General features: G+C 34.0%; 1 protein-coding gene across 1 annotated transcript in view; it reads left to right on the forward strand.

Annotated features, from left to right (window-relative positions):
• Positions 1–25649, forward strand: part of LOC118740617 (solute carrier organic anion transporter family member 74D) — an 833870-nt gene that overhangs the window by 119758 nt on the left and 688463 nt on the right.

Genomic DNA, 25649 nt, shown 5'->3' on the forward strand with positions numbered 1-25649 from the left:
TAGCGAAAATATAATGTATCATGAAGTCAACAAGAAGCCTGCAAAATATTAGTATTTTATTTTAATGTTAAGAGCCCGCGCATCGACCGCAAAGTCACCCACAGCAACCCAATTCTCGTTAAAAATTCTGGGTTCAGCAAAAAGGTTTGGTGCATATTATTAAATAATGAATCCGTTAATGCAAAAGATAAAGTCAAATATAATTTTTCGCAGCCCTTTAGCTTATCGTTAATCTCAAAGTTATCTTTTTTCAATACATTTTTAATTCTTCTCTTGATAATTGCGCTGGCCTATAGTCAAAAGATGTAAAGAACAGCATTAATATTGCTGGCGTTCATTTAGGTCGCTGGTTCCAAATATTCTAATTTTTTTTCAATATTAGCTATAGTTTGCGAATTTTTGCAAATTTAGGAGCAATTTCGGTAGCTCTAATAGAAAAGCCATTATTTTGCATCATCGTGGAAAAATTTTGGTTTATGTAAGTGAGTATTGAAACACTGAATAGGCACAACTTCTAGAAACACTAATTAGTTTACATATGTTTATGCATACAATATAAAAATTGCAAATAAAGGAAAATTACAAAACAAATGTTCAACACGTTTTTTTAATTTAAAACAATTTGTTTATAATCTGAACTATTTTTATAATATTATTATTATAAATCAGTAACAGTAAGTCTCTCCTTCAATTTGGTACTTACTACGTGCCGATCGAGTATCATTTACCAAAGTTATATCGAAAAACTTAAGTGGATCTCCAGTTTTTTTCTAAAAAAATTTATCTTCAATTGTATAAAAAACGTTTAGATAAAAGAGCCGGATTACAGAAAACTGTTCCAGGGAGCGCCTTTTTTTCGTTCAAGCTGAATGCAAAGCACTATCGTCTAATTGGAGAGTCTTCAAAAGGATTTCCCTGGATATGTTAAAGACTTTTTTCACATAATGCAATTAACTAAAATACTTATGCACTATATCTAAACAATTATTTCACGTCTCCTACTTTCATATAACGGCAAATTTAGAAACCGCGAAAAATGTGCGTCTTCGTTGACTAATAAAACCATTTCAAGACTGCATAAATGGACTTAAAATGGGCGTTTCTCACCCTAACTGTATTATGTTAATGTATGCAACCACTATTAACTTATCAAACGATTCCTATTCTTTGACGATACATATTTGATTTCATTCATCAGGATCTTGAGAACTGACCAAATCGGCGTGACCAAGTACATGGTTCTTTTAATACTATATAAACATCCGAAAACATTAAAACGTTTGAAATAAATCCCGTCTCACTTTTTTGTATTTTTCACTTGGTTGCTGAAGTAATGAAGAATTGAAAATCTATAAGGGAAAATTATAGTTTTTGTAAGTTTTATCTTAATATCTTAAAAATTTAATACTTATTGAAAAATGATAAATGAACGTGAGGTACTAAATTTAATAACCCTTAATTTGATATATCGTCCTATTTATAAAAATTAACGCATTCCATAGATATTACCAGCCAAAGTTTCATTTTCAAAATTCGTATACTTTGGTGCAATTGCGCGGGCTAAAGATAAGTATTAAATTAATCTTTCGTGGCCAATAACAATTAACTAAGACCTAAGACATCATAATATTACTATTACAATGCGGTCAAACGACTTTTATTTTCCCCCATACAAAATCGACCCAGCCTAATGTATGTATCTAATTATGAGAATAGATGTTAGTTATATATGAATAAATATCTGTGCTCACATAAAAAATGTTGAACAAATAAATATTATCGGCTAAATGGCGCTGGAGTCGGGTTAATTAAAGAAGTTGTATTTAAATATTAAATATAAAGGTAAAATAATATTTTGAGAATGAAAAATTAAAAAAAAACTAAGCGAATCGTATATAGAAGCTGAGAATCCCGTTTATAGAGAGGGAGGTTATATGAGATACTAGCTTTTACCAGCAGCGTGAGGTTCGGTTTAACGTTATGATTGTCTTGACCTGGTACTCATGCTAACTGGATCTTTTTGTGACTACATAACAAGGGAGCTAAGTTTTTCAATGCACTTAAGGACTAATAATCATTTGGTTTCATCTGATAGGGCAGCCTAGAGCCCGCCTGGTTATCACTTTGAATTAACATCCTCTCATTGCGATACATCTTTTAAATATTCAGCCCAGCCCATAGATAGATGAGAACAGACATATTGGTGCTGAGTCCGAAGATTCATTCCACCCGTTTTGCTCCATCACCACAGTATTTGTGCCTAACCTCGAAAAACGTGCCTGCGCGGTGATTCTTGAGGTTAGGGCTGAACCCAGGCCCGTTGGATCGGTTCTGATGCCCGATTTAGCGCGTCAAAATACATAGGAATACATATGTCTCGTACCCAGGTCCTGACATGTTTTTTTATTTGTGTGGCTGTGTAATATTTTGGCGCTTACACTTATGTTTAGTATTTGGCCGAGCTTCTCCTTTAATTTGATGTGTGCGTCTTGATGTTGTGACTCAATTGGAAGGATGACCTACAGTTTTACGCCGCCTCCAAATGGCAAATAGATACAGAAGCTTCCCTGCAGGAAACTTAATTAATTTAAAAGTAATTTATAAACTATTTTATTTTCAATGATAACTAATTGAAATTCTCACTATTTTACCTGCAACGAACCCATTTATTTAACATGACGATGTCCTAGGAAACAGTCACTGCATGTATTTTCAACTAATTTAAAATGCATTTGGATTAAACAACTTTAAGGCCATGTTGTCATGTGTCAATTCTGTCGACAATGGTGCATGCTGTCAAGTTAGCACTGCATACCAAATTTTGTTCGAAAAAGGGTCAACTCAATTTTTTCCAGAAAAACGAAAGCTACAAATTTTTTCTTTTCACAACAAATTTTAAAGTTAAAAGCTACAATTAATGGCATAGTAACATATTGGATATCTCAATTCTATCGACTAGGTGTATGGTGTCAAGTTAGCACTACATACCATTTTTTCTTAAAAAACGAGAGCTAAAAATTTTTTCTTTCCACAACAAATTTACAACAAAAACACTACAATTAATGCCGTAGTTAACTTTTCCAATTTCGAAAAGTGTAGTGCTAACTTGACACACGTAAATTTACTACCTGTGTATGTATACATTAGGGTCCTTAAATGTAGGAAGCAAATTTTTAAGTACATCAGATTTCCTAAGCCTCAACTACGTCGATGCTACTATAGCCGATGGTATCACATATATATTTTGGACCCGATTAAAGTCGGGTAAGGCGTGTCGCACAGGGGTCAAAGTTCAGATTACCCCATGAAGACGGCGTAACCGACTCCATTAGCATCGTGACAAAAATTTATGTGTGATATCCTCGACTTTAGTAGTAGATTTTGGGTATTAAATGGAAAAAATATATTTTTAATTTTATGAGTCCACAGAGGCATCTGGCCTTTGTCCCCTCTGCGACACAACTTAACTGTCTCCAACCGGGACCAAAATTTATATGTGATATCTGCGACTATGGTAGTATCGATTTTGGGTATTAGATGAAAAAAATAATAAAATTTTTTGAGTCTCTATAGAGGAATCTGTACTTTGCCCATTGTGCGACACGCCTTAACCGTCTCCAATCGGGACCAAAATTTATATGTTATATCTGTGACCGTGTTGTTACCGATTGAGGGGGTGGGACTGAAAAAAAATATCGTTCATTTGATATTAAGGACCACCCTAGTATACATACACACATTCGTATAAGCAAGATTGTACGTCTTACATACATATGTAGTAGTACCTTGGAAAGCCTCAAATATATATGTAAGTTTGATCGTTAATTTGCAAAAAAAAAATTGCGTCCGTCGCTCACGCGCAATCAACAATTTTGTGGATCAAAGGCAGCTAGAAGAGTTTTTTGCTGGTTTGCTTAAATTCGCAATGGTTTTTTTTTTGCATTACGTTGCCTACCTAAGCAGTCTTTTTGTGTGGTATTCTATTTTGGTTAATATTTTTTGGAGCTTTTTATATTTTTATTAGCTTACTACTGCTGGTATTGCTGTATCTCAGGAAATCTTGGTAGTTGAAGTTATGAATCACGGCTTACTTTCGTGGCCTTTTTTTGCTACAGCTGTTTCTGTTGCTATTTAGATGTGTGAATATTGTCAGAGCCAACTGTGTCGACAAGTGGTATTACATGCATACATACATCTATATGTATGCCGAAACGAATGAGTCGGTCAGCTGTTTCAAATAATCGTTTGCCAGGGTAGTCAAATTTGTTGAGTACTCAGTGAATTCAAGTTAAATTTTTATGATTCAACGCTGAGTGGAAAAGTCTGTTTTCAATAAAAAAAAAAAACGAGAAATGATAGGCAAAAAATTTAAGGTTTCAAACAAATAGGTAAGTATTAGGTGCTCACCATTTTGCTAGTGCCAAAGTTTTTATCGATTTACTGGAGCCGATTTTTTAAGGATTATAAAATGTTCAAATAATACACTTAAATAATCTCAGTTCTCTCGGTCTCAGGGTATACAACGAAACTGTTTAATGCCATCTTGCAATCGAGAAGCAGTCCCAAAGATCCTAAATAGTTGCGAAAATCTGGAAGTAGTCACGAAAATTATGAAACAGGAAATCGAAAAGCTGTCTTAAAGACCCGAAAATCTTAAAGCAGTCCTTAAAAATCGAGAACTAGTTCCAATGAACTAAGTTGTCTCGCAAATCCCGAAATAGTAGTCCTGAGAATACCAATAGTCCTGAAAATCCCGCAGTTATCGCGAAACTCCGAAATTTTCCCGAAAATTCTGAAAATCCATAGTAGTCTCAAAAATTCCGAACTAATCTTGAAAATCCAAAAGTGGTCCCAAAAATCCCGCACTAGTCCCACAGTCCCGAAAGATTCCAAATGTTTGCAAAAAACTCGAATTCGTACCGAAAATCCTGAAGAAGTGGTACTCCTAGAGTTCGCTAGGATCGCTAAAAGCGTTGGCTTCTTAAATGATGTTTGCTATGTACAATTCAAACTATCGCTAGGGTCCAAAAGAATTATGCGTGTGCGGGCTTGCTGCGCGCAATTAACCTAACCTACTTTTCAACTTACAATAATTTTTTTTTTACTGTTATTTGGCAACTCTACTCTATAATGCTCCTCCCCGCAATCTTAATCGCTTACTGACTCAAGTATGTACTCGTGTTTGAAATATCGTCTCTCTCAGTCAGGCCACTCTTGTAAGCGTATTGAAGCTGCTCCGTACATGCATAGATACATAGTTAATTAACAGAGAAGAAGTAGAGGGAATAGAGAATTAAAATATGTACATTAGTGTGGTCCAAAAATGCATGTGAAAAAAGTAAAGTCCGTTAATGCTCTCATCCCCTACGATTGTTCTACATATATCGAAAAAATACATCCCTGCTTTTTTTATTTCGAAATAAAAAAATATGTAGAGATCGCCCAAAGCACTCGAAAGTTTTTCCATGTATTTAATATGATCGAAAAATTCTGTTTCTCTTCAGGAGACTTCCAATGCATAATAATACCCAATTGTTTATTTTGCCATTTTTTAATACTAACGATTTTTTATGGGTCCCACCTTGCATTATTTGGGGTTTTTATGGGACCTAAAAAATAGTTCATTACATTAAATGGTTAACTGAAAAAGAAACAGAATTTTCCGATCGACAAATACATATTGATTTTTAAGAATTCTATACCATTTCTACGAAAAATCTTTTTTCCCCATATAAAGTACATGGAAGACTTTGAGCGATCTATAAATATTTTAAGATTTCAAAAAAAAAAACAGCAGGGCACTATTTTTCGGTACAGAACAATCCTAGGGGATGAGAGCATTAAAGCTTCGACTTTACTTTTTTTTCCCCACCCTAATGTGCATAAGTACATACAATATGTACGCTTATTTATGCGTACGGATTTAACTTTTTTCATTGTTGGGCATTGTTGTTTTACTTTTTCATTTAATTTTACATATATGTATGCATGCATGTAGGTATATTTTCGCAATCACAAGCATTTGTTTGTATCTATGTTAGAATATCTATCTGAATTTTTTCTTTAATGTAGTTTATATATATTTACATATAAACTAATGTGCGTTGGCACCTCTTATGATTGATTTTGTTTCGTATTTTGTTTGCAGATTCTTTTAGCTGCATATTCGCTTTGCGGAAAGTCGCAGCAGTCAATTTTTTCTATGGTTTTTATTGTTGTCTGTATATTCGCGTTCGGTGAGGTGGTTGGCCAGACATACATACATATGTATGTACGGCCGACGCAACGATTGTCCGTCAGTGCACTTCTGGTTGGCAGATATTGGCAGTTGGCCATACACACGCACACACACACATACACAGTCATACATGCGCTATTGCCAATTTAAGTCAGCTAACTACATATGGGTTAAAATGTATGTGCTACATTTAGTAAAAGTATTTAAAAGATTTGCTTCGACTTGACTGCTTCCTTCGTCGCCATCGGCTTCATTTGCAAAAGCGTTGAGAGCGTGTTTATACATACATATGTACATGCATACATACATACCCATACATGTATGTACATATGTATATGCAAACATACATTTCATTAATGTGGGAGTAAGAGAATTGTGGGAGGTGGGTGGCTCAGCAAATTGGCTTGTGCGCGTGTGACTCGCGATATCTCTGTATGTCGTTGATGGCGCCTACGATTTAGACGGTAGCGCCTCCGCACTATTATTAGTACTTGACGTTTGGTTCGTATACGCGGAAATAGGGATAGGATGAGCGAGGAAAGACCTAGGAAAGCTATGTAGCTGTCTCTGATGCAACAGGGTGCTGCTGTCAATCAGATTTAATTTTCGTGAATAAGTACTTATGGTGTTTTCGTTTCTACCAAAAAATGTCGCACACAAACACATTTTGCACCGGGGAAGGGCAACATTTTTTGGAAGAAACGAAATCGCCATTAGATACAATACTTCCACCAATATTTATGTGTGTATGTACACTAGGCGACAGATGAAATTGTACACCTTCTTCTAATATAATATTCACAATTATTTTCATGAAAAATTATTTGCCTTTACGTAAATAAGTAAATATAGTTCATTCTACAATATATATATATATATGGTTTATATACATAAATCAAAGTTTTACACTTTATATACAGTTCACAAAAATTCAAAAAATGTTCATCAAAATTTTCAACTTAATTTCGAGTATTCATTCAATTTTAGTTAAATGAAGTGCAAGTTTCATCCGGCTACAAAATAGCGTTGATTTTTGAGAACTCTTTTTGTGAGACTGCTTTTGCGGTTTTTTTTTATTAACAAGTGCAATTAATATAATAATATAATATAATAATAATTTTTTTAAAGTTTGTTGCTAACGGTCTCCCGCATTTTATTTTATAAAAAATTTATGCTTATATGGAAAAAAATCCGTCTCCAAAAAAATTCTCAAAAAATCAACGCGATTTTGTAGCCGGTTGAAACTTGCCCTTCATAAGACTAAAATTGAATAAAAAAATTCTGAATAAAAAGTTTAAAATTATGATGAATTTTTTTTGTGTTTTTTTTATATAAGTTGTGAAACTTTGATTTATATGGTTTATATTATAGAATGAACTGTATTTTCATAAATAAATAACGCAAAAAATTTTCATGAAAATAATTGTGAATATTATATTACAACAAGGTGTACACATTCATTTGTCGCTTAGTGTATGTATGTATGTACGTTCATTTGTACTGAATTATGTATGTACATACATATATACTCGTATCTATATTTTTTGCGCGCAATTTCTCATTTCAATGCGCATCAAAGCGAAGACTAGTGATAAGAGAGGGAGAGTAGCGAATTACAGTCACGCATTAAATTTTGGTAGCAAGTGCGTTATGTACATACATATGTATGTCGAACTCTTTCAGCTGGATAATGGAAAAGGTCGAAAGGTGACTACCTAGATTCGGTAAAAAAAAAGAACACATTTTTTTGCTAACTATTAGCCCAGTAAAATTCGACTTTTTCGCAGATTTCAGATTCGTAATCAGAGATCTTAAGAATCCTTGATTGTAAAGCTTCAAGCGAATGCAATCGATGTCGTGATTTAAGCGTAGTACAAAAAAAAAACAGAAATCGTTGAAAAATGGCGAAAACCGTGACAATGTAAAGTTTTTTTCGTAGTTTTTACTATTTATTTACAGTAAAAAATGTGTTTTTTTTAACCTTATATATAAAAAAATGCGGGAAATTGAATTCTCTACAAATTTGTATCAAACAATTTTTTACGAAAATTCAAAAATAAGCTTGCAAATCACAAAAAAAACACGAAAAAAATAAAATCCTAGATGACGGAATGTCCCCATATGAAATTTAGGGGCAAGACTGTGGATCCATGATCTAAATACATACATGTCCAATAGACGTAAACTGCATCGAAAGTTCGCTACAAAAATTTTTTTTTCTTCATACCAATTTCATCTAATTTTAATGGGCTATGTCCGGCAAGAATACTTTGGACTTAGAGGTGTAAGGCGAACTTTTTTTGTTTGCTTGTAAGGTGGTATGGTCTAATGTATGTACTTACATACATATGCATTTGAATTCTGTTTCGCTTTGTTATCTTTATCTTCAAATTCTCATTGTTTTTTTTTTCGTTTCCTTTTGCCAATTGACACAATTACATAAAATAACAGCAAGAACTTGACAAATCAAAAGAAAAAACAGAAAATCAAATGTTAATAAATAAACCATAAAACGCTTACTTTGCGCACATTCAATGTTTATTTTTACATGCGACAATGGCGGCTTTCATATATTTATGTACATACATAAGTACATATGCATACAAACGTACATACATATGTACGTACAACTGTCACCGCCAGCTGCTGCCCGCTGCCACTGCTGATATTTGTAATTATTAAGTGCTTTGTTTTGATTTGTTATCGTTATTTACGCTTTAATTGTTTATTCCTACAATTTCATTTTACACTGCTAGCGGCCTGCTCAACTACCTAACAGGACTTGTTTTTGTTTTTGTTTACATTTTTTTTTTTTAATTAGTTTTCTAGTGCACTTTATGCATTTCTGGCTGCTGCTGCTGGCTGTTGCAGCTTTAAAGTCTGTCCAAACTAATGAATGGCGGTGACAGCAGCCGCAGAATGGAGGACAGCAGCGACGTCTGCTGCAGCAGCTGTCGCATCAGCATAACTCAGTGCATTTGCAATTATTATGTACATACGTAATAGAAAAAATCGAGTACAGCAGGCGATGCAACGAATGAATGATCACAATAACATCGAACAGCAATCATAGCAATGACAACAATATTGAATTGTGTTGTTTACATTGCTAAGTTATGTGCATACGTACATATGTATATATGTATGTATGTATGCATTTATGCATGTATGTATGTATGTAAAGTACATTCGAGTGCATTCTTATGTTGTTATTGTTTTCGTTCTTCGTTTAATTTTGCTGATTCTCTTATAAACAACAAAGTCAAAGTGCGCAAATTGTGATCTTTTTTTTTTTTGTATGTATATTTTTGCATTTTCCAATGTTTATCTATCATTTGCTTCCACCACTCGCCACTTTGCAAGTTTACGCTTATTAAAAAACATTTTTTAGTGAAATTGCGCATTCTTTCTAATGAAATATGTATGCGTGTATGTATGTACATACATATGTATGCTTTAGCAGTATATGCGCTTCAATCTCCATTATCACTTTCGCCCATTTTACGGCCACATTAACTCAATATACACAAACAAAGACGCGCCAATAGTTATCGACGCGCTTACACACTTGTTACTCCACCTCCATTTTCACCGGTTTGCTCTCCACCCAACCACCCACCACTTCCACTTCAGCACTTCCACTTCACCAAGCACAGTCAGTCAATAGTGATGTGCTGAATTGTCGGTACCCAATACTCGGTACCCGATACCGATTCTTTACAGTAAACCTTCGCCATTATACCTATGTATATATTTTTGGTTTAGAAAAAAATATTGCTTTGCTCATTTATATGATATTGGCTAAAAAACTTAAACTTATCGCAACATTTAAATATTATTTTATCAGTTTAAAACTTAGTAGATCCAAGGTTCAAGAAAAATGCTTTGACGGATGAAGAAGCCCATCATGCCTACAAATATAATATCGTCCGATTCATCTAGAACAAAAATGCTTCAAATAAGTATGAGTTTCTCTGCATTATGGCCACGAACCGATATACAGATGTACATATATACAGTGCCGGACAAAAGTATTGACACAGAGAATTTTTGGTACTATCTGCAAAGTTTTTTATTCTAATTGATTTTCCACAATTTTTATAAAAGTATATATAGCTCGTCCTACACCAAAAAACATAAAAATTTAATCTCTAAACTTTGTGCAAAACTCAGTAAAATTCTATAAATTTGCATACTATTTTGCAACTTTCTATCCAGATTTTTTTTTTTTTAATTCTAAGTATGCAGTTGTATAGCCTATCTAATTTTAGTATAACAAAGTGCAAGTTTGAAGTTGCTAAAAAATTGCGTTGATTTTTGGCAATTCTTTTTCGCTCAGGTTCTTCCATACAAAGTATGTTTGACAATTATTTTTTTTGTATGGAGAAAATGAGACATGATTTGTTTTTATTTTTTTTGGTGAAGTACGAACTATATTTTTATTAAAAAATATTGAAAGTAAATTATTACATATATTACGAAAAATTCTCTGTGCCAATACTTTTGTCCGGCACTGTATGTACATTTTTCATTTTAAACAGTATTAAAAGCTCTACTGGCCCCTGCATTCGGCTTTTGATAGGCGAGTCTCCCCTGACTTGTTTTTTCCATATTTTTGGCCTATATGCGCTTTTATTAGAACACTAAATATTTCGGTACCGAGTATCGAAAGTATTGGATACTTTTTAAATCGGTACCGAGTATCGATCAATACTTAAAAGTGTCGACTTAGCGCATCACTATCATTCAATCTGCTCTGCAACTTGCATTTTATTTTGCTGTTGCTATACATAATATTCAAAACTTCTTTAGAACGCAATTTAAGGCTTAACTGTTGTGATTTTTTGTTTTTGCATTGAATGCAAATATGTAGTGTTGGTTGTTCTACTATGTATAGGATTGTGTGTCTGCACGTGCTCGGTATGGTGTATCCGTCTAGCCTCTGTTTGTGCAGTGGATACCAGCTGTTGCTAAGGTGCATTGGTGGCTTGCAAAGGAGGAAGTGTTGTGTAGGTGAGTGGGGTGTTATTTTCAAAAATGTGTTAGGAATTTGGGGATTAATAGAGTACAAGCATTAAATTTGTCGTGGAATTTTGCTATATCTGGTAATACATACATACATATGCATATTAGGGTGTGCCAAAAAAAAAGTGAAGTCGGAATTTTAATGCTCTCACTCCTAGAATGGTTCTATACCTTAAAAAATATAGCCATCATTTTCGAAATCAAAAAATATTTAGTGGTCGCTTAAATCGCTCACAGTTTTCCATGTATTTAAATTGGGGGAAAAACATTTTTCCTAGAACTGGTATAGAAGAAAATGAATATTTGTTTATCTTTAGGAAATTTCCAATAATAATACCCATTTGCTGATTTAACCATTTTTTAATGTTACCTATTTTTTTATAGGTCCCCCAGTGAACACGAAAAAAATTGTTAGTATTAAAAAATTGTAAAATAAACATTGGGTCTTTTTTTTTGGAAGTCTCCTAAAGAGAAATAGAGTTTTCCGATCGAAAAATATTGATTTTCAAGAAATCTATATCATTTCCACGAAATTTTTTTTTCTATATAAAATACACTGCTTTGCATAACTATAAGACCGCCCATGTTGACATGTTTTGATTATTTATTTTTATTTATTTAATTTCAATTATTTTCTTAAAAAAAGTTAATTCTATAACAAACACCACACAAATCCACATTTCAAATTTTGTGCAAAAATTATAATTATTTTCACCAAATTTTATAATTTTTAAGAATTTTTGGAAAAAGTTTTGCGCATGCAGTTTTATAGCCCAAGCAATTAATTTTGGTATAATAAAGTTCGAGTTTCAGGTGGCTACAAAATACCGTTGATTTTTGGCAATTTTTTTGTTGACGGTGTTGTTAATTTTCTTCCATATAAAAAAAATTTCGAACATACTTTGTATGGAAGAAAACGAGTGGCCGTAAACAAAAAAAAATCTAACTTGCACTTTATAATTGAATTGCACTAATAGAATTGAATGGGCTATAAAAATGCATACACAAAACTTTTCCAAAAATTCTTTTAAAAAAGTGTACAATTTTGGTGAAAATTTGCTGAAATTTTATATTTTTTTAATTTGCTTTTTGCACAATGTTTGAAGTGTTGATTTCTATGGTTTGTATTATAGAATGGACTATATTTTTGTAAAAAGATGATTGAAATTTGATAATATAACAAGTAATTTTTAGCAAAAAAAAAACCGACTTCAACTCTCATATAAAAAAAATATATATATATATATCTCCTGATCCGCTGATCGGATCTTAACTTGGGACCACCTCTGAGACACTACCTTTCCGATGCAAAAAGTATTATCGAAATCGGTTGACGTGGTCTAAAGTTATGCGGTAACATACATAAAAAAAAAAAAAAAAAAAAATATTCCGACGAACTGAAAACCTCCTCCTTGTTTGGAAGTCGGTTAAAAATAAGTAGTCAAAACTTGTTAATATGTGGCGGTCTTATAATTATGCAACGCAGTATACTACATGGAAAACTTAGAGCGCTTTGAGCGACCTCTATTTATTATTTGATCTCGAAATACAAAAAAACGGGGTATATTTTTTCAATATAGAATAATCCTAAGGGAATGAGAGCATTAAAATTCGGAATTTTAATTTTTTCCACATGCATTTTTGGACCACCCTACTGTACATACAGTGGTGGAAAAACATAATATAAACCAAAAAATATTGACAAGCTTTGAATATACATATTTCTTTTTAATGTTTAGTATTTTTGGATTTAAATTTTTCATGTCATTTAAAATTTTGTACAGAATTCACACAAAATTTTAAAAAATTTATAAATTTTTGTTTAATTTTTTAATGCGAGTTTTTAGACAAATTGTGCAAGTTTTAAGTGTCCTAAGTATACCCGAGATTTTTGAGAATGTATTTTTGCCGAGCTTGTTGAGCATTTTCTCCCACATAAAAATGGATTTCGTTCATGTGTTGTAAGGAAGAAAACGCGCAACATCCTCGGCAAAAAAGATTCTCAAAAATTCACCGTATATTTTAGCCAATTTTCCTAAAAGCTCTGATTAAAAACCCAAAAAATTGTATAACAAATCTTTTAATTTTTAAATCTTTTTGTGAATTTTTTTTTTTAAGTTTTTTATGTAATGAGTTAGACTTGTCAAAATTTTTTGTTTCTTTCAAAAACTTGAAATAGGCTTCGATACTTTTTTGCAAGTGGCATCGTTTGTTTTTTAGAGTATTCTATATGAGTACTAGTATCGATACTTTTCTAAAAAGTTCTACCACTATGCACCCCACGCTAATGTTAGTGTACATTTACATGTTTAAATTTCATTAACATTTTCTGCTTTGAATGCGTACATAACGTCTCGTAACAGGTTTAAAATCACGTATTGTATGACATCAGCTTTCAAACTGTGGATACATTTAGCTAGCGCGCCTACCTACAACACAATGTCTACCAAACTGTTGTAGGGTGCTACATGGGCAGCAAGTTTTAAAGCAGATTTGCTAACAGCAACGCGAACCGGTTCGTCTAGCTGATACGCAAACCATGATTTAGCGTCTGCACTTCGAAATTTCGTTCTGTTGAAAATGCGAAATGTATGGATTTAAACTTTGGTTCGAGACATTGCGAAAATGTTAAATGTAATAACAGAAAATGTTAATGAGCACTGACCGTTCGCAAGAGTTAAAAACATAAACATATATGCTAAAAATATAACTGTATAATAACGAATGTATGGTACTACAATTTCAAAAATTTGTTTAAAAAATAGTTTGATAAATGGCATTGCATTGGCGTTAGTTAGAATCGCTTGCCATGGACATCAACGTTTTTACGGTTGAAAGAGAAATTTCAAGCCACTGTAATATTTCCTAATTATACCTTTCATGAGCATGAAATGGTATTATAACTTTGGTCCGATGTTTGTAAGTACCAGAACAAAAAGAGATAGACCCATTAAAATGTATACTTATATGATCAGAACGTCGAGCTGAGTTGATTTATCCATGTCCGTCTGTCCGTCTGTCCGTCTGTCCGTCTGTCCGTCTGTCTGTCTGTTTGTATGCAATCTAGTCTCTCAGTTTTCGAGATATCCGGATCAAATTTGGTAAGTGGGTGTATTTTTATAATGTATTAATCATTTGTCGGAACCGGAAGAATCGGACCACTATAACATATAGCTCCCATACAACTGATTGTTCAGATATGAGATTTTTCGTTATAACTTCTCCATTTATGCAGCTAGGAACATGAAATTTTGCAGTACTTGCACCTATTATCAACAGAATACTTACAGTGGAAATTACAAAGATCGGGTCACTATAACCTATAGCTCCCATACAACTGATTGTTCAGATATGAGATTTTTCGTTATAACTTCTACATTTATGCAGCTACGAAGATGAAATTTTGCAGCACTTGCACCCATTATTAACAGAATGCTTACAGTGAAAATTACAAAGATCGGTTCACTATAACCTATAGCTCCCATACAACTGATTGTTCAGATATAAAATTTTTCGTTATAACTCCTCCATTTATAAAGCTGGGAACAGGAAATTCCGCACTGTTTTCAATAATTATCAACAGAAAACTTACAGTGAAAATTAAAAAGATCGGATAACTATAACCTATAGCTCCCATACAACTGATTGTTCAGATATGAGATTTTTCGTTATAATTCATGCATTTATGCAGCTAGGAACATGAAATTTCGCACCATTTTCACTCATTATTAACAGAATACTTACAGTGAAAATAACAAGGATCGGGTGACTACAACATATATCTTCCATACATCTGATTGTTCAGATATGGGATTTTACTGTAAAACTCCTTTATTTGAACAGCTAAAACCGATAAATTTCGTAAGATATTTTATAAATAATAATACAAAGTCTACTGAGAAAATCGTCAAAATCTATGCTGTATAAGCTTTATCTCCTATAGCACTGATTGTTCAGATACCAGTTTTTGCGATATATCTCCTTTATGTAGGAAACTAAACCCAATAAATTGTGTCGGTTTACATACCGATCACATAGCAGTGAAAATCACTTAGATTGGTGCTAATATAAGGTATATCTTCCATACCTCTGTTTGTTCAGATGCGATTTTTTATATAGGTATGTAACTCCTCTATCGATGTATGCAGATGTACTCAAAAGCAGTAATCTGTCAAAGTAAAATTTGCAGATGTTCATGAAAGGTATGAAGCCTTCGGCATAGCCGAAGACAGCGCTGCTCTTACTTGTTATTAACTTATTTTTGAGCATGCCAGGAAAAAAAATACATCGCTTACTAAAATGTTTAATTATATGAAGAGTAAAGTTGTGTTGAACTGGGTACAAATTGAGTAATGAGACATTCTAGGGTAAAAGGATGTGAGAACGATATACAGAACTCAAAATTATCTCTTCAACCATTTATCGAACTTTCAACGATATACATATCACACTGTGGAATTGGGTAATAAATAAAAAAAATTATGAAGTAAACTCAATTTTGATTGTTTCAGGACGCACCAAGGACGAACATTTTATGACCCTAAAATCCTCTCTAAGTAAGCTTTCAAAGCAGCCAATCTATCGATCTAAAGTATGATGAGTTTTTTTAACCGACTTCCAAAAAAGGAGGAGGTTATCAGTTCGTTGGAATTTTTTTATTTTATTTATTTTTTTTTTTGTATTTTTGTATTTTGTTTTTTTATTTATTTATTATTTTTTTTTTATGTATGTTACCGCATAACTTTAGACCACGTCAACCGATTTCGATAATTCTTTTTGCATCGGAAAGGTAGTGTGGTGGATCATGAGATATATACATATATATATATGTATATATATTTTTTATATGAGAGTTGAAGTCGGTTTTTTTTCTTGCTAACAATTACTTGTTGATCATGAGCTCTCCGTCTAGTATATTTTTACTCGTTTTGGCTATTGATGTTTCAGACCGGGTGGGAGTTTTTATGTTTATGGAAAAATGACCGGGAATGCTCAATGCCGAAACCTACATATGTAACCTGTTTATATCTTCAAGCCCTATTTATTAGGGAACACCGAAAAATTTTGCCAAAACAGTTCTTCTTTTCTTTTTTTTACTTTTTTGAAATTAAAAATTTGCCCATTCTGCCACAAAAATTGCAGAAAATTTTTTCTCACGAAAAAAAAGGGGGGAATCGATTAGGTTATTTATTTTGAATCCATTCAGAGAGCTTGCAAAACCAAAGTTATTTAATTAAAATTCAAATTTTCTAATTTAAAAGCTGACGAAAATTGCATTAAGAATGTATAATATATTTTTTATAAAGTAGAATTTTGTACATCAATATTTTTTTTTTTTGTAAAAGATATTATTTATACCATATCAAATACAAAATACTACGTATAAATAAAATGGACTATAAACCAGCATACTTTAAATTTTCCTTATTTTCCATTTTTTTTATTTTTTGAAAATTTTATGATTTTTTTTATTTTATGTTTAAAACTTTGATTCATATCTTTAGATTTTGTTATAGTACGATCTATTAAAAAAAAAAATTCGGTATTTTACAAAATTCTACCTCATGTTATAAAACTAGGAAGACTGAAAAATCGATATAGCACACTTTGGAAATTTTAAAAGTTTTTTTCTTAACTTTGAGTCAATTCTCTTAAGTTTTGTTTTGTTGTGAATCTATCATTAAGCGCACTTACCTTTAGAGAGATTTTTAAAGCACATCGGCGCAAGAACGCCACCGAGTTGAGACGAAATATTTTTTAGGGGAACTATGAAAATTGCCAAATTTCATTATTCGTTTTTTTTTGTAACTTTATAATAAAAAAAAATAGATATATATTCGTATCCATTAAGTCCCTTGATAGTAATTCAGCATATTAATTTCCATTTTTGTTTCTTTATTTTCAGGTAAGACATTGGCATACCGACACTTAAAAATGTTTAAATAAATGTACCTAAGTAAGTCAAATTTATTCTAAAGTTTAATTTAAATATTTTCAAAATTGCTTACTTCTTTAGCTGAATCTTTCTAAAATCGCTTTTGGTCAGATAAAATAAAACGAAATTCAAAATTAATAGCCTAATTGCGAGTTGCTTTAAAAAAAATATGTGTATTAAGGCAGAGTAATGTGTAACGACGTTCGAAAATTTTTAAACAAAATGTATAGCGAATTCAAATTTTACGATTTATTCTAACCAAAAATGGCGAACAAACTACATACGTACTATATACCAAAAACGACGTTTAACCCTCCCAATTTTTAAATGAAAAATCTGTGCATTATAATTTTTTTTAACGAAATTCATTTTTTATTGACAAAATTTTGTGTTTTGAAAATTGGGAGGCTCAAACGTCATTTTCGGCATATAGTTTTTTCACCACTTTTACTTAGAATTAATCGTAGAATTTGAATTTTCTATACAGTTTCTTCGAAAATTTTGCTCCGAACTAATTACTCCGTCCTAATGTAGATACATTTGTACTTACATACATCATTATTCAATTTGGTTTTGTCTTGCTCATAAGCTGTTTGGACAATTTATTCACATAAAATTCGCAATTGGGCTAAATATCTAAAATAAAAATATTAACTTGGTGATTGACTTACAAAAAAAGAAGGAGAGAATTTCTTACCCATTTATTAAAAAGCTTTTACATAATTATGCTGCTTAATTTTAACCAAAACTCCTTACTAACAAATGCCGCTAGCCGAATACATATGTACATACATATATCTGTATGGGCTTTGAATACTAATTTCGTATACTCTCGCGTATTATGTGATATTTGAATACTATTGTCTTGGCTGTAAATAAGCTTTTTGTTAATTTTGAAACTTAACGCTTTTATAAATCTTGAGAAATCTTTTAAAATTTGGGGCAATTTTGGCAGCACTAACAGCGGTGCTGTGGAATGATATGGTTGTTGGAGAATGTAAATTAAATATAAAAACATTGAAAAATAACTGAAACAAAATAATAAAGTACAAAACATCAAAACTGCAAACCACAGTGGTCAATAAATTTTTTTTTGTTTAAAAAAGCTTATAAAATTTGCAAGAGACTAGTTGAGCCCAATTTTTTGATCTTTTATTTGTTTATATGAAATTTTTTAGTGAAAAGTGCAGAAAAAGTGGAAATTTTAAAGAAGATCGATTCTCCAGTTCCAGTTAATAAATTTTACATAATAAAAACTATTTGAAAACAATTGTAGGATTCTACCAAACGAAAAAAAAAATAAAATAATTTGAAACGTTATAAACAAATTTTCAGCAAAAGCATTTTTTTTGTTTTCGGTTTTTATAAAAACGTTGGTTATGCAGTTTGGGCATGGTAGTATAATTGTTGGATTTCAACAAATGGAATTATAAGCTTTATTACTTTCTACTTTCTACAATCGATCCTCAGCAAGTTTTGTTTTTTATACAAAATATGGAAAAATGTATTTCAATATTTTTTCACTTCATATAAGATCGTTGCTGAATAAACAATAGGTTATGGGCCCAGCACGCTTCCACTGCGCCGAACATTGAGTACATACAATTCAAGATGAGCTACACCACCGTCAAAATCGAACCACTAGGAAAGGAGAATTTGGATACCTGGAAGATCCAGATACAAGCCCTTTTGACGAAGAACAACGCCTGGAAGTACGTAAATGGCACGTGTGGAAAACCAAATTCGCCTCCTGAAAAAGTTACGGAATGGGAATCTGAAGATGCGAAAGCAAAATCGGATTTGATATTATCGATCGCCGCTACCGAATTAAAGCAGATAAAGGATTGCACCACCTCCAAGGATGTATGGAACAAGCTGCACAACATCTATCAATCCAAAGGACCAGCTCGGAAGGCAATGTTATTGAAGTCACTTATATTAGTGAAGATGAAGAACGGCCAGGATATGCGGGACCATGTGAAAAACTTTTTCGACATCGTAGACAAGATTCAAGAAATGGAACTCGAAGTCATTGATGACCTGCTAACCGTGTTGTTGTTGTATAGCATCTCCGAGGAGTACGAGTCATTCAGGATTGCGATCGAAAGTCAAGAAAAGTTACCAGAACCAGAAGCGTTGAAAATAAAGCTACTGGAGGAATACGAAGCGCGTAAACGCAACCATAGTGAAAGCTCATCCGATGCAATGTTCGTTCACAAAAATCCCCAGAACCGCAGCAAAAATTTCGGCAAGGGGAAATTTAAATTTACCTGCCACTCCTGCGGAAAAATTGGTCATAAGGCTAAGGACTGCAGATCGAAGATACAGCAGGCAAAACCGAGAGAGAATGAGTTGAAACGAAATGAATCCACAAGAAATGCAGAAGTCGCCATGCAGGTGAATGCAGAGCCCGAGCGATGGTGTCTTGACTCCGGTGCATCTTCACATATGTGTGGGGAGAAGGAAAAGTTTCAAGGACTTAAGCCATCGGAAATTACTGTTTTGCATTTGGCCAACAACGAGTCAACGAAGATTCATGGAAATGGTACCGTGAAGGTCGTCACGACCGAAGGCATTACAGCAAAATTTGAGAATACACTTTACGTTCCTGACCTGCGATCAAACCTATTATCAGTTGCAAAAATAACGGACCATGGTTTTAGAGTAATATTCACTGCGAAAGAGGCCACTGTCGTACGTCCGGAAACAGGTGAAAAGGTAATGGTGGCTCCGAGATTTAAAGATTTGTACTATGTTTCAGAGCAAGTTGAAAAATGCAGAGTAGCACAGACAAGCTTGCAGGAATGGCATGAACGTTTTGGACATCTGAACGAGAAGGATCTGAAAAATGCTTTGCGCGAAGGAAAAGTTGTTGGCGCGAAAGTAAGTCTCAACGAAAATATACCCATTTGTGAAGTCTGCGTCAAGGGCAAGCAAACGCGGAAGCCATTTCCAAAATCGAACACTAAATCAACGATACTATTGGAGTTGATTCACACTGATGTATGTGGACCAATGCGTATCAATTCGCTTGGAGGATCGCGATATTTCGTCACATTCATCGATGACAAATCAAGATGGTGCGAAATATATTTCATCAAAAAGAAAAGCGATGTTTTCGCTAAGTTTCAAGAGTACAAACGAATGGTTGAAAAAAGGACTGGTAAATCAATTAAATGCATCCGATCAGATAACGGTACCGAATACGTGAATAACGAAATGCAAAAACTTCTAAAGAAAGAGGGTATAAAACACGAACGGACAGTAGAATACACGCCGCAGCAGAATGGTATTGCAGAGCGTAAGAACAGGACATTAGTAGAAATGGCCCGATGCATGATGATACAATCTGGACTTCCTCCATCTTTTTGGGCAGAAGCAGTATTGACGGCAAATTACATCAGAAACAGATGTCCATCTCGCAGTCTAGAAGGCGAAACTCCATTCCAGTTGTGGACTGGAGGAGTACCAAACATAAACCACTTGCGAAAGTTTGGTTCTACGGCATATGCCCTGGACAAAACTCTGAAGAAGGGAAAGTTTGAACCCAAGTCGCGAAAATGCATTTTCATCGGATACTCAGAAGAAACTAAGGCTTACCGACTTTGGGATGCAGACACGAAAAAAGTTCTGCGAAGTAGAGATGTAACTTTTACGAACAGTTTCGAGTCAGACAATTACGAAGAATTTATTATTGAAGAGGACTGCAGCAACAGCTTAGATTTTGGTATCGATTTTGACCTTTGCAATAACAAAAACGACGCAATAAGAAGCAGTTTTGAAGAAGCCAGCGAAGAACCGAATGAAGAGTCTAGTAGAGAACGTAATGAAGGGTATAGTACTACATCAGAATTCGAAAGCAGTGAGCAATTTGTCACTCCCATGACTTCGCTGCGAGGACCAGGGAGGCCCAAGAAGATTCTGACAGGAAAACCAGGAAGACCACGGAAATTGTTCAATATGGTGCGTCCAGTGAATGAAGAAGCGTCAAGCGAGCCTGTTCAAGATCACCACAACACTGCTGGTTTAGTTGTGCAGGACGACCAATTATCAACCGCCGAAGCTTTGTCTAGTCTAGAAGCAGTTGATTGGAGAAAAGCGATGAAGAGTGAATACGATGCCTTGATGAAAAACAACACATGGGTCATAGTAGATCGGCCAGCTAAGAAGAAAATCATCGAATGTAAGTGGGTCCTGCGCACAAAGTATAAACCTGACGGCACTATAGAACGACGAAAGGCTAGATTGGTCGCAAAAGGTTTTACTCAAATACCTGGAATTGATTTTGACGAAACGTTTGCACCTGTTGCTAGAATTGGATCCATCCGGTTATTGGTAGCTCTAGCAGCGGAATATGGTCTAACATTGCATCAACTAGATTTTGTAACCGCTTACCTAAATGGGGATATCGAAGAAGAAATTTATATGAGAATACCGAAGGAGTTCGACAAAATTTTAAGCAAAGATGAACTGAAAGAATACCACGGCGATAAGGTGTGCTTGATTAAGAAAGCACTTTACGGTTTGAAGCAGTCTGGTAGACAATGGTACAAGAAACTAGATGAGAAATTGAAACTAATGAAGTTCCAGCCATTAAAATCAGATCCTTGCGTGTTCATGAAGAAAAGGCAAAAGGATATGGTCATCATCACAGTTTACGTCGATGATTTGATTGTAGCATCAAATAACCATCAGATGATGCACGAGTTGAAAATGGAACTAGCAAAATCATTTGAGATGAAAGACTTGGGTGAGTTAAAATTCTGTCTTGGCATTAGTTTCAAGCAGGATATCCAAAACAATACTGTAACGATGTCACAAGAAAAGTATGTGAGGGATGTTTTAAAACGGTTCAACATGCAAGACGCAAAGACAGTCTCAACTCCTTTGAATCCGAGTACAAAACTTTCAAAGGAAATGAGCCCGAATAACGAAAGAGAAAAGAAAGAAGTTCGGAATATACCATACCAGAATCTTATTGGGTCTTTAATGTACTTGGCAGTATCGACACGACCTGATATCGCACATGCAGTCATCGTTTTAAGCCAATACAATATAAATTACGGACATCAACACTGGATAGCTGCAAAACGGGTATTACGATACATCAAAGGAACTGCCAACATGGGACTAGTATTTAAGAAAACCGGAAAAGAACTAGTTGGTTATGCTGACGCAGATTGGGGCGCTAATATAGACGACAGAAGATCCTATACAGGTTTTGTTTTCAAGTTAGCAAACGCTGCAGTAAGCTGAGAGTCTCGAAAGCAGAAAACTGTTGCAATGTCAAGTACAGAAGCAGAGTATATGGCGCTCTCTGAATCAACAAAAGAAGCGATACATCTTAGACGTTTGTTAACTGAAATACAGGGTCAGCTAAGCACTACTAAAATTTTTAATGACAATCAAGGCGCAGGAATGTTAAGCAAAAATCCAATATTTCATAATCGAACGAAGCATGTTGATATCCGTCATCATTTTATTAGAGACACAGTGGAGAGAGGAGAAATCTCAATTGAATATTTGTCGACTGATAAAATGCCAGCTGACGTGCTGACTAAAGCGTTACCTTTGCCGAAACATAATAATTGCATTAAAGAATTTGGATTAACTAAATTTAGACTAAACATAATTATTATATACATATTCATATGTAAGATTCCATTTGAGGGGAAGTGTTGGATTTCAACAAATGGAATTATAAACTTTATTACTTTCTACTTTCTACAATCGATCCTCAGCAAGTTTTGTTTTTTATACAAAATATGGAAAAATGTATTTCAATATTTTTTCACTTCATATAAGATCGTTGCTGAATAAACAATAATAATACATATAACAAACGCTTGTATTAACCATTTAGCATGCAGATGTGCTGGAAATGTTAACGAAAAAAATTATTAAAAATCAACGCGAACTCTTAGCCACTTGCAACTTGCAAGTTATTACATATACTAAAATTTAATGATCTATAAAACTGCATACCCAAAATTTTTATAAAAAGCAAAAACAAAACAAATACTTTTTGGTGAAATTTGTTTTATAAAATTTCAACTCTTTTAATTTTTAATTTTAATTTTTTTCGTTTGGGAGAACCTTACAATTGTTTTCAACTAGTTTTTATTATGTAAAATTTATTAACCGGAACAGGAGAATCGATTTTGCTCAAAATTGCCACTTCTTATGCACTTTGCACGAAAAAATTTAATATAAACAAACAAAAAATCAAAAATCGTGCTCAACTTGTCTCTTGCAAATTTTATAAGCTTTTATTTGAAGAAAACATTAATCAAATTTGTTGAGAAATGAAGGCTCCAGTGAATTATGAACATTAAATTCCATTTATTGACCACCGTGCAATCGCCCCAACCGCTAATTGGCTGCAGGTTGCACAAGTTGGTTGTGGCATGCAATCAGTCCTTACTGGCGATCTGCAATACCTAAAATTTGCTCCGCTAACAAACACTCCCACTTATATGAAAACCCCATATGCGTGTGAGTGTGTGTGTGTGTACGTTCACACGCATACATTTGTGTAGTATTTGCAACAGCGTTAAAAAAAAGCAAATCACTTGCCAAAACTACTGGAAGTCGCGCGGCTGTCAGTCGCCAGCATGGATTTTGCATTCATACAAAAAATTCCGGTAGCCACAGCAGGAGGCTCACCACACCGGCACCATTCACCCAATTTTCGAATTATCACAACAAAAGGCAAAACTAAAACGCAACGTTTATTTCCTCAAGTGAAAACAAAGCGCGCGCACAACCACAATGCTCCAAGAAAACGATGAAAATAAAATTTAATAACATAGCAAACAAGACTAAAAACTAGTAAATTAATCTTGTTTATAGTGCGCCAACAAAATCGCAAACCGAAGATACATTCGGGGAAATACATACAATAAAAGTAAAAATGAAATTAATACAACAAAAAACAACGCAAAAGTAGGCATCGTACAAATTTATTACTATTTTTATCTCTCGTGTCGCAAATAGTTGGCCCAAAAAAACTTAAAAAACTAAAAATCACACAACAACCGGTGAAATGCAGGAAAAATAACGACACCAAGTCGTGTGCCATTTGGAGAAGTGCTTCAACACTTTTCCCCCACAACAACATACAACAACAAAAGCATTACAGTGTGGTTGTATGTTTGTGGCAAATAATCTGTTTGTGCGAAGTGTAATCGAGGCTGCAGAAATACTATTCGTAACGTGGTTTGCAACTTTATGTACATAATGATATTAGGGTGGCTCTTACAATGAAGTTTTTAAAAATTTTGCTAATTTTTTATGCGTTTCCTTTCATTTCATAGTTTCAGTTCACAAAAAAAGGCGCGAGTACCAGATACTCTTAAAATTAGAAGTGTACGGCTTGGCAAAGCATTAGACGATTCAGTGATATACATATTTACAAATATAAGTTAGGTTAGAAATTTAAAATTAATTTCATTTAATTTTGTCGGAACCTGTGACGACTTTTTCACTACCACTTCGGGAATAGTTCAGGGGTATTTGGAAACTAGTTAGGAAATGATTTTGAACATGTCTTGAAACGGTCCCCTAAAGGTCCCTTACTAACCCCAGCATGATCACAAATGTCCCTGAAGTAGTCCCGAACTAGGCCCGAAATTATCGTGATCTATCCCAACTATGCAGTCCCGAAATAGTCCTAAATTAGTTATGAATTAGTCTCCAATGATCCCGACCTAAGCCGAAATGGTCCTGAAATAGTCCTGAACAGCTGCCTCAATGGTCCTGAACTAATCCCGAAATTGTGCCGAAGTAGTCGCGCAATGTTCCTGAAATAATTCCCGAAATGGTCCCAAACTAGCCCCGAAATGGTCCTAAATTCGTCGTGGACTAGTCTCGAAATGGTCCTGAACTGATCAGTTGCAATGAAATAAGCACAAGACATGTCCTTCGGACTTCAAGACAAACGAAGATTTTAGGAAAAATTATTTGCTTTTTCCCGGCGAGATGAAAACTTAGACATAATCCTTGACATCAGACCCACATGGAACCTCGAGCGGCTTAGCAGCGGCACTATACCTGCAAAAGGACATTTTGGAAAAAATAGGGTTCGTCCGATTACAACCTATGGGGTCTAGTCTTGCTCATCCTATTAAGGGTAAAGTTTGCATAGCACTTTTTTTATACATATACTTGACTAGACTAAAGGGTTGCAAAAGAAAAAATAATCAAACTCGGAACATAAGAGCCACCCTAATGTATGTGGATGGATGTCCTCACATACATATGTTCGTATGCATGCAACTTCTGCCGCGTGCAATATTGTCGGAAAATTAATGAGATAGTGACGTTTAGCAGCAGCAACAGGCAGCTTGAACGTCTCAAAAGCGGCAGCAACAGCATAAAGTGAAACAACAACACCTGAAATGGCAATAAAGTTACAAGTGTACAGTGTGCCCAAAAAGCTTTGCACTCTGA

The sequence above is a fragment of the Rhagoletis pomonella genome, unplaced genomic scaffold (assembly GCF_013731165.1).
Source record: "Rhagoletis pomonella isolate Grant_MI unplaced genomic scaffold, Rhpom_1.0 Rhpom_scaffold_00006, whole genome shotgun sequence".
NCBI classification, from domain to species: domain Eukaryota; kingdom Metazoa; phylum Arthropoda; class Insecta; order Diptera; family Tephritidae; genus Rhagoletis; species Rhagoletis pomonella.